We start from the raw sequence: 9946 nt of genomic DNA, 5'->3' as shown, positions 1-9946 counted from the left end.
ATGTGGCAAAACTATTTCGTCAAGCTGAGTCATAAGATTAGACATTCCTGCATGGTAGTGATATCTGTAGCTCATGTCATAGAGTTAGCGTCTTTCTAACATCGGATGGGTTCTGGGGAAGCGTAAAATAAGACCTCTAATGTTCTCAACATACAGGTCCCATAGAATAAATGGGATGAATCAGGACTCTACCGACAACGTTTCAAAGATGGTAGTATGGACCAAAACAAGGAAAAAATGCCCAGTAAGCAAGGTCTCTGAAGTGCATAACTTAAAAGCTATGAACATTTGTTCAATAGATGAGATGTGCTTCGCAGTAGCGAAGATAGAAAAGTGCATTTTAGAGCCCATTTTACAAACATTTTTTGGTCCATACCGCGACTTATGCAAGTTTGTCAGTGCAGCTTGGTTCACCCTATTTGTACTATGTGGCATGGCTTTCGAAACACCCTGTCCGTAATCGATTTATGAGACAAGACGTACGAAACTACAAGAACAGTCATGAACAGGATAGTATCGTCCTTGGACGCCGGTATGGAATTGCAGAACGAGTTGCACAGCATTTGAACTTCGCTCAATGTGTGGCAGCTCTCTAGATGCGATTCAGTGTAAGAAAAAATAATTATTTAAATAAAAACGTTTTTAATATAGCACGATTTGAAAATAGGATAGGAAGATAAAATAATTTCTCCTAACCCTATACGGATTTCTAAATCCATACAAATTGTCCTGGACATTTGTGCTCGTGAACTTTAATACTTATGAAAATAGTTGTGTTATTAAGAACGAAAAACGTGGGGCGCAAGCAGAACATAACCGACGCATGAAAAATTCACCTCTTTACCATTATGGATTGCATGCACCCCATGTCTTTCGTTTTAATTATGCGGCATTCTCATAGCTGTTAAAAGTTCACAAGCACAGGTTTTCAGCACTATCTGCATGGGGTTAGGAATCCGTAGGAGCTTGGAGAAATTATTTTACACTTTTTCTAGTCCGTTTTAAAAAAATGTGTAATTTTAAAAATGTTTTTAAATTATATAACAGTTTTCTCCTTTTTAGTCTTGGGCGTGTAAAATTTTCCAATCTATTCCAAACTTTTCGATGATATTACAATAAAGCCTTGTGGTGATGTTCAGGATTATTTCAGTGTCTCTTCCCCTGAGTCACCAATACATCGCTTCTGCCTACGAATATCTTACTTCAACGTTAAAAATGAGAGAAAATCGAGCTCACATAGGGACTTAGCATCAACCGTTCTCATCGGAAGCAGAATAGGAGAAGGGGAAGTAGCAGTGGTTAACAAAGTACCCTCCGCCACACACCAGACCCGTAAACGCCTTAATATAACACTTTCATGGGGTTCTAAACTATCTCGAAAGTTTAAAATCTCTAAATCTTCGGGAAATGACAATGCTATACTAAGCACCCTCCGCCACACACCAGACAAGAAAGGAAGTTGAAACATCCCCTTAGAAAAACTATGAATGACAGTGCTGGTAAACCTCTTACGTTATTTGATTTTCAAACAGCTGAGCCGAACTGAACGCACTCAGACATTTTTCTCTTTACTTATTCTGATCAACAGTAAACTGACACACAATATTTTTTTTTAGCGCAACGCAATCTGACTTTCAATAATCCCTACAAAAGAATGGCCATTACTACCTGTAACCTATACCTTTCATGAATCACTTACTTCACCAAAATCTTCGTTACTCGAACTACTGCAACGAAGCGAGCTAAATAAAAGATTCTAACTACTGAAGGCACTAACTACTGATAGGCAGAGTTAGCAAATGAAAGATATTGATGGAGAACAAACAATGTATTTACCCTAATAGTGTTCAAAAGTTAGTTCATGACATCCTGTCTTACAAATTTCCTTTTTATGACGGACACACGTCCAGATCGTCCGCTCTCAAAACTCTGCCGTCTCTCTCCCCACATCCACCACTGCTGGCGGCTTACCTCCAACTGCACAACGCTACGCGCTGTTCACATCCAACTGCCCAACACTACAATAGCGAATATTCCAACAATGCCAACTAGCCACAGATTGCACACAGCACAGTCAGTGAGTTTTATACAGAGCGCTACGTGGCGTTACCAACATAAAAGTCTAAACAGCCCAGTTACAAAGTTAATGTTGCATTGTCATACAGTTCTGAGCTATGTTGAAAGTTTGAAGTCACTAACGCATCGGGAAACTAAAATCAATTTGAAAATTTGTACCAAACAAACACACATGAAAGCGACCTAATAAAAACACGTTATAATACCTATAATAAAGAGAGAGGTCTCTGATAGTACCTGATTGCAGGTTTATATCTTGAGCCGGAGCCCACTGGATATACTATGTGTAACGTCAGACTAGTTCCCTCGCCCGACGTACTTGGCTATCGCTCTGCTATGTCCGTTGCTAGGCGAGAAATCAGTATGACAACGCAAACGTACTCGATGTCATACATTATCGAGAGCATGGGTCTATCTATTTAAATGCGCAGCTACGAAGTATTAACGTGTCTCAAATGTTAGCTCTCTTCCCGCTGGGGACGGTCGCTGAAACACTTTAAGATCTTTACTGTCAGGTGCTGTGACGTCACTGGCCATTGTCTTGAGCACGTAACACGGCATAAATATTTATGAGTTACACTAAAATGCGATATGAAATGCCGAGATCACTTTAAATCGGTATTATGGAAGGCGGTGACTTAGATTTGTTGCAAGGTTTCTGGGAGAATGCAACTTAACTGTAAAAGAACTTCAGTACAAAACTAAGTTCGACCATTTAGCATGTCTTGTCAGGCAGGTATTGACAACAGACCGAACGAAATCAGAGGCGACTTACCAGGATGTAACATCGGTTAACGCATGCGAGAACGTAACAGAGATGTTAGTTGAACATAAATGGGAATCTTTGGAAGAAAAAGGACGTGCTTTCTGCGAAACCACTTTGATTTAATTTAGAGAAGCTGTATTCGAGGATGATGGTATGACCATTATTCTGCCACCGCCATATATCTAGCGTAGAAATCACGAGAAAAAGTTGCTACACTTCACATTGCGTACAAAGGATTCAAACAGTCATTATCCCTCGATCAGCACCCAATGAAATAGGAAACACAATATAGCTACAATGTGCCCTCCGCCAGCTCGTGCAGTGGTTTGTGGAATGGATATGCAGATGTAGGTGTTTGTGGCGTAAGGTGGTATCACGAACTCAAGAACTTCTTTACGCCTGTCTCGCCCGTGTTTTCTGCGTTGGTGGTTAGAGGAAGTGCGGGAGTGCTTTGCGTGCTTTGGACTGGACAGGCTGTGATGGAAGCTGATAGCTGCTAACGACCCTGGGGCTAATGGGAATGGTTTTAATTTCTGCAGTGGGAGTTGATTTACGTCACAACACCGTCCTTCACGCAGAAAGGCTCTTCAGGAGGAAAGCAAGAAATTAAAACACCGACTGGACGACGCAGCCGGCAGGCACGGCCGGTGCGCTAGCTGCCTACAAGTAGTACACCTTGTGCGCTTAGCGTCTGTGTCTAGCTTACCAAAGGATTTATTTGTTAAACACGCAATGTATTTAAGTTCTTACGGGAAGGTTGTCTTAAAGACTATTTTTCTTGTATCACATTCGCAAAGACAAAAGATCTCCTTTAATATTCGCTCTTACACCGATACAGTGGAAACCAAATTCAAGTAAGCATGAAAGCATTGTAATAACAAAGAAATGGATATATAAAGTAAACAACACCTACTATGCGAGTGAGAAGATATAATGATAAAAGTTGACCCAATTATGTAACAATAATCATAATCATATATATTACTTATCAATGATGATCTTTCGTCGATATGCCATATCTCCCGTACTACGTATTCAAACTTAATGATTGAAACATGGTTTTCAACATTTCGGTCACTACTACTGATGAAAAACATACAAATAGCTTAAAGTTATTTTTTGTGAAAATAATTTATTTCGAAAACATTTTCATAAAAACAGTGTAGGAGGTGCCATCGTGCCATCGACTTACAATCTGTTTAACTAACTGTACAACAGTTGTTGCAGTTGTTTAGATTCTTTATACAAGCGTAATGTATCAAGCGATTTCGCGCTGCAGTCATGGACTGTGCGGCTGGTCCCGGCGGAGGTTCGAGTCCTCCCTCGAGCATGGGTGTGTGTGTTTGTCCTTAGGGTAATTTAGGTTAAGTAGTGTGTAAGCTTAGGGACTGATAACCTTAGCAGTTAAGTCCCATAACATTTCACACACATTTGAACATTATTTATCACGTTGATGTAAAGAATTTAAAAGGCGCAACCTATTCACAATATAACTTTACTATTATGCACAACAGCGGTTGGCATTATTTACTTTCATGAAGCAAGCGTTGTCGACTCTGCGAGTAAACTGAATTACATTGACGTTCACCATCAGAGGTAAGTTATTGTAATTGCGATGATTTTATTTCCACCATATTCAGTGCTACTGGATTTAATGAACATAATATTTCGCATTCTTTGTCCAGTTAATGATGATTGCACAAATTCAAATCTGTTACATAGAGAAGCAAAGGTTTATCTCTTGGTTCTGTCCAACTTGAAGAAATAACAACTTTCAGTTGTACCTCGTAGAATTCACAGAGTCTTGAAATCATCAACTGCTTATAAAGAAAAATGTTATTACTACCTCAGTTAGAAGCATAAAACAAGGGATGCAGGTGTTTACGTAGTCTGTAGCCGTTATGGTACCTCCAGTTACTACCGCAGGTTGCATTGAGTATCAGTTGAATGTCCACCGTAGCATAAAACTTACCCGACGACCTGCGTCCATGGAGTGGTAAATGTTGCGAGCAGCCGATGACTTGACGCCATATCCGGACACGACCACCGACCTGGTGCAACAAGAAACGTGATTCACCAGGGCAACCATGGACATGGTCTTCACTGGTAGCCACATACCGAGCACTTATTCATTGACGCAGCATCAGTACAGTGCTGTACAGTACAGTACAAAAAAATGGTTCAAGTGGCTCTGAGCAGTATGGCACTTACCATCTGAGGTCATCAGTCCCCTAGAACTTCTTAAACCTAACTAACGTAAGGACATCACACACATCCATGCCCGAAGCAGGATTCGAACCTGCGACCGTAGCGATCGCGCGGTTCCAGACTGTAGCGCCTAGATCCGCTCGGCCACATCGACCGGCAGTACAGTACATCATCAGACTTCCATAGAGAAATACCACTTTAATATACTGCGCATTATGTGTCTAACAAAGAGTACCACGTGCTTTTTGCCAGTCTGGGATAAAGTATTACACTCTGTGATAAGTCAACATACTAGCAGAATCCCAAGGGGTCGCTTCAGGAATTTATGGTCACTGTTATTAGCTGTGGTTTGCTGGCTGTTAGGGCTGAACATCGCTGTCGCAATATGTTCCTGAAATCTTTTGTCTAAAGTAACATAATCTGTAACTGAAAAGACATGAAACATATCTGCGGACTCAATTTAAGTGATACACAGCCAATTACTCTCAATAAGACAGCTTATTTCCACCAAACGAGACTCCAAATTCTTACATGTGAGTACACAGCTGAAGGCACTGCATCTAATAAGTACTGCGGTGGTGTAATTGTTAGCATTCCTGCCTAGTCAGCCTGGAGATCTTCGTTCTAGTCCCGACCGTAGCGCAAATATTAGTTCCTTTATTCAGCTTCCATCATTATCGTAGATAAAGGTGATACTTAAACGTCTCGAGCAAAATTTAACTACAAGATTTATAAAATTAGAAGTTCTTTTGTGTTCAGAGGCATCAGCTATATTCTAAAACGAAGCTGAATAATCCACAGGTTAATGCTTTTAACCCCAACAAATTTTCAACTAATTTAGGAACTAAAAAAGTTATGTCATTCTAAAGTAGCTTTACGCGGTCCAAATTCCCTGTTCAGTATGTCACGGAAAAACTTTGAAGTTTCTTCTTATTTGTGTATGTGTACTCATGTTTAAGAAATAATAAACTGGAAAATTATGACTGCTATCTTCTAGAAACAAAATTAAAAATAGCCCAGCATCAGACACACATCATTTCTGTACCTTTATTGCCAGGCGAATGGGGCACAATAGAAGTGCTATCGAGAAACTGAAATAGTCCACTGTTAGAGCGAGCGTCCTTCATAGCGTGCACTCCTGCACTCTACGTAAAACATTTGTCAACCTCAAACAAATTAACCACTAGCGGTGTTGTGTCCACTAGAGCAGTGCATCTTTGCGAGGGAATCGCGAGGTATTACTTAAGGGCACGTGGAATCTCCGGCCGGTGCTGGCCAATCAGAGCGCTCGGCGAGTGTGTTTTGTTGTGGATTCTCGTGCAGCCAGACACAAAGCATAAGTACTCTTCAGCTTACGATGCGACTGGCACTGCTGATTCTCCTTCTGCTGGATAGACGTAGATCAGACACCTGTCTTGATTTCCGATGTGGATCCATTCAACCGACAAGTAACATCCATCGTGCAATCTGGTTATATTAACGTTGCTGCAATTTATGCATGCTTCAAGGTCATGCAGATGGCTCTTCTGTTCACACCGCATCTTCCATTCGAACTCAATGTGGGAAATGTTACGCTTTTGGTCTGTCTTTCTAATTCATCGCAACACGTGGTAATCGGTATCCGTTTCTGATTTGACCATGCGCGGAAAGGAAGTAACTTTCACTTTCTTTCACTCATAAGATGATGCTTCAGAAGCATGATCTTATTTTTTTTATTTTTTCCTTTTCAACATTGTTATTTTACATACATTTAGCCTTCGCAAATTGTTAATCTTGCACACATTCCTACGTTCACGAGTGCACCACGTCTCTCAAATCTCTGAGTGTGGGATTTGCTTCATAAAAATATGCAGCCTCCTTGCAGTTAGTGCAATGGTCACCAAAGCCATTTACAGCACAACTAACGTAACAGTACTCAGAGACGCGCAACAGCAAAGACGGCGCTATGGAAACTTACTTTCTCCAACACGCAAGCTCAAAACATCTCAAGTTCTTAAGCAACATATCTCACATACGACACACACATCTGTTCTGCACAACTTGAGCCTGTATGGCACAATTTATTACACTCTGAATCAGTATGCTTGCATTCAATGTTCTAATTTAACCCTGCTGTTCTATTCGGATCTATATGAACTGAAATGGTTATAAACTTCATTTCATATTATTTAATTACTAAAATAACTTTAATATTTTGTGATTTTGTGTGAAAATACAAGGGCAGTATGTGGTTAAAAAAGTTTTGAAATAATGTAAGTGATCTGGTCATAAACCGTAAAGGTTATTTAAGGTAATGTTCAGCTTCGTATGATACGACATTAATATGATTACTGTAAAGTCAAATACTTTCAGGTTGTCTCACATTGTCTAGTAGTAATGACTTTCATTGTTCATACTTGTAACATTCAACAAGTCAAAAAAGTCGCTGCATTTACAACAATGGACTTGTCATTGGAAATTGTCAACTGTTCGAATTATCCAGTGATTCTGGTCAGTTTGTGTTCACTATCAGGCTGAATTGTGACATCATGCCGATTACATCATTGACTCACGCTGTGTTGGAAGAATTAGTGAATAGCTCAACAGACGAAAAATGGTGTATAGACATCTACTTCTAAAAACGGGAACGAGGAATGGCCGTTGCAACCACCAGCACAACACGGCCGCCTACTTCCCTCGGACATCATCAGGAGTACCCTGGGAGTGATGTAAAAAGTTAAATTGAATGAAATAACAGAGATGTCAAATATTGAGAAGAAAAGAGTTGTTACGTATCCCCGTGGACTTTGATTTTATATACAGTTGGGTTGAATGTGAAAGAATGTTATTCATTTGCTTGGTAGTAATAAAATCATGGATTGACCTTTTTTAATCTTGGGCTATAATACAGTTTATATGGCATAGCACTTTAAATAAATCATGTGCTGATTATCGTTGCAAACACAAAAGATAAAATGCAGTTCTCACTACTGGTTTCTGTAGTTCAAAATTTAAGTTTGTGCACTCTGATCTATTGTGTGGGGATACGCACAACACTAAAAGATTTCCTGCTGTGAATGTATAATCTTTAATTTGCAAAAATTTGTTATCATGTACCTGATCTGGCTTGTTAGAAATGAAACACTGTATCATTACTTTAAGTGATTACGAAATTAAACATGTCTTTCTCTGCTTTCGTCTCTGAAATGCACTGAATATTACTCTTACTAGACGCACAGAAGTTACAGTATGCAGTGTTTGCAAACCATAAAAGCTGCAGTGGATTTTCTAATATTTGAACACTATTGATTGCCACGGCTAACACGAGAGCATGAAACTAAAAATGAAAGTGATTTTAATATTATTAGCCACACCAGATTTCAACACAGCAGTCTTTGCTCTCACACAAGTGAAACTTTAACACTCTGAATTACGTAAATTATTTACGTCACTAATATTGTACTAGCAGTTGCTCATGTCCGTCTGAAAATGACATTATAAAATCTGCAATTCTTCTCTGTGGTCTCCGGGAAACAAAAGAAATAATTTTAATGTACAATTGTCTGCCCGTTTAGTTGCGAGAAAACTGCTTTCATTCAATTATAGTTTGAATTTGCCGTGGCAGCACTGCGCCACAAAAAAATGCTAAAATTGCTGAAAAGGGCTAAAAATGTGAGATGAAACACTGGGCAAGCTAGCTACAAATTATTACAAGTATTCTTAACAATTTCTATCTTCATTAACATTCATAATTAACATTAAATTCATAGTACACACCTTTTTTTTTTAAATACATCAGTGTCCAGTGGAGTCTTTCTCGAACAAGAGACAAATGAAAGGGAAGCAAGCGTTCGAGAGAGCGTCACGGCCCCTTACAGCATTCACGGCAACGAGAAGACAGAGACAGTAATGTCTAAGCCTCCAATATTTATAAGAAATTTAATATGCTAATATATATCTTTGTTACATTTTTAGTTATCATTGTCTGCGTCGATTTCCACACTCGCCGACCCCAGACGTTATTTGCGAAATTGACGTACATAATATCATACAAACATAAAAATGCAAAACGATTAGTTTTTTAAACAGTATCCACATAATCGATAACTCTTTATAGAGCAATAAAATGTAAGAACACACATAAATGTTTTTTGTATATATTACACAGCCTTTACAAATGTCTTGCCCAGAGACGTGACAGAGTTTATGGTGAACAGTGGACAAACATTGATAATATTCTTTTGTAGGCTTACTTCGGACTCTTACTGCTTGCAGGCGTGTAGCGCTCACATGGCGAATCTACAAAAAGTTTCTGGGGTAAGGATACTGAGCGGAACATACGAGTATTTCGAGCAACCACGTGCCTGGAAACATTCTGCAAAATATCGTGCATCTTGCGATTTGGTAAGAAATCCACAACACAGGAAAGACGACGTATTGATAAACTCGCCGCAATTCGCATTATCAGGGAGAAGTGGTTAGAAATCCTGTATAATCCTGGGGAAAATGTGAACATCAACTAGGAGCTGGTAGCATTTAGAGACCGCTGTCCATTCAAGTAGTACATCCCAAAGAAATTGGCAAAATACGGGATCAAGATATGGACGCTGTGTGACAGAAAATCTTCATATGTACTGAAAGCCCAAATTGACAAGGGAAAGGAAAGTGAAACGGCACCAGAAAAAAATTAGGGAATGAGAGTAGTTGCTGATCTTACCTCTGATTCACGAGGTCAGAATGTAACATGTGACAATTTTTTTTTTTATGTCATACCATTTTTGACAGGTGCTCCTGTAAAGGGAACTGACAATGTTAGGAACCATACGTAAATATAAGTCAGAACTGCCACAAAATATGACCAACGAAGAGGTTAATAGCTCTTCATTTTACTTCACAAATGACACTACAGTGGTCAAT

The sequence above is a fragment of the Schistocerca nitens genome, chromosome 7, assembly GCF_023898315.1.
Source record: "Schistocerca nitens isolate TAMUIC-IGC-003100 chromosome 7, iqSchNite1.1, whole genome shotgun sequence".
In the NCBI taxonomy this organism is placed as follows: Eukaryota; Metazoa; Arthropoda; class Insecta; order Orthoptera; family Acrididae; genus Schistocerca; species Schistocerca nitens.
Note: the sequence above shows the minus strand (reverse complement) of the source record.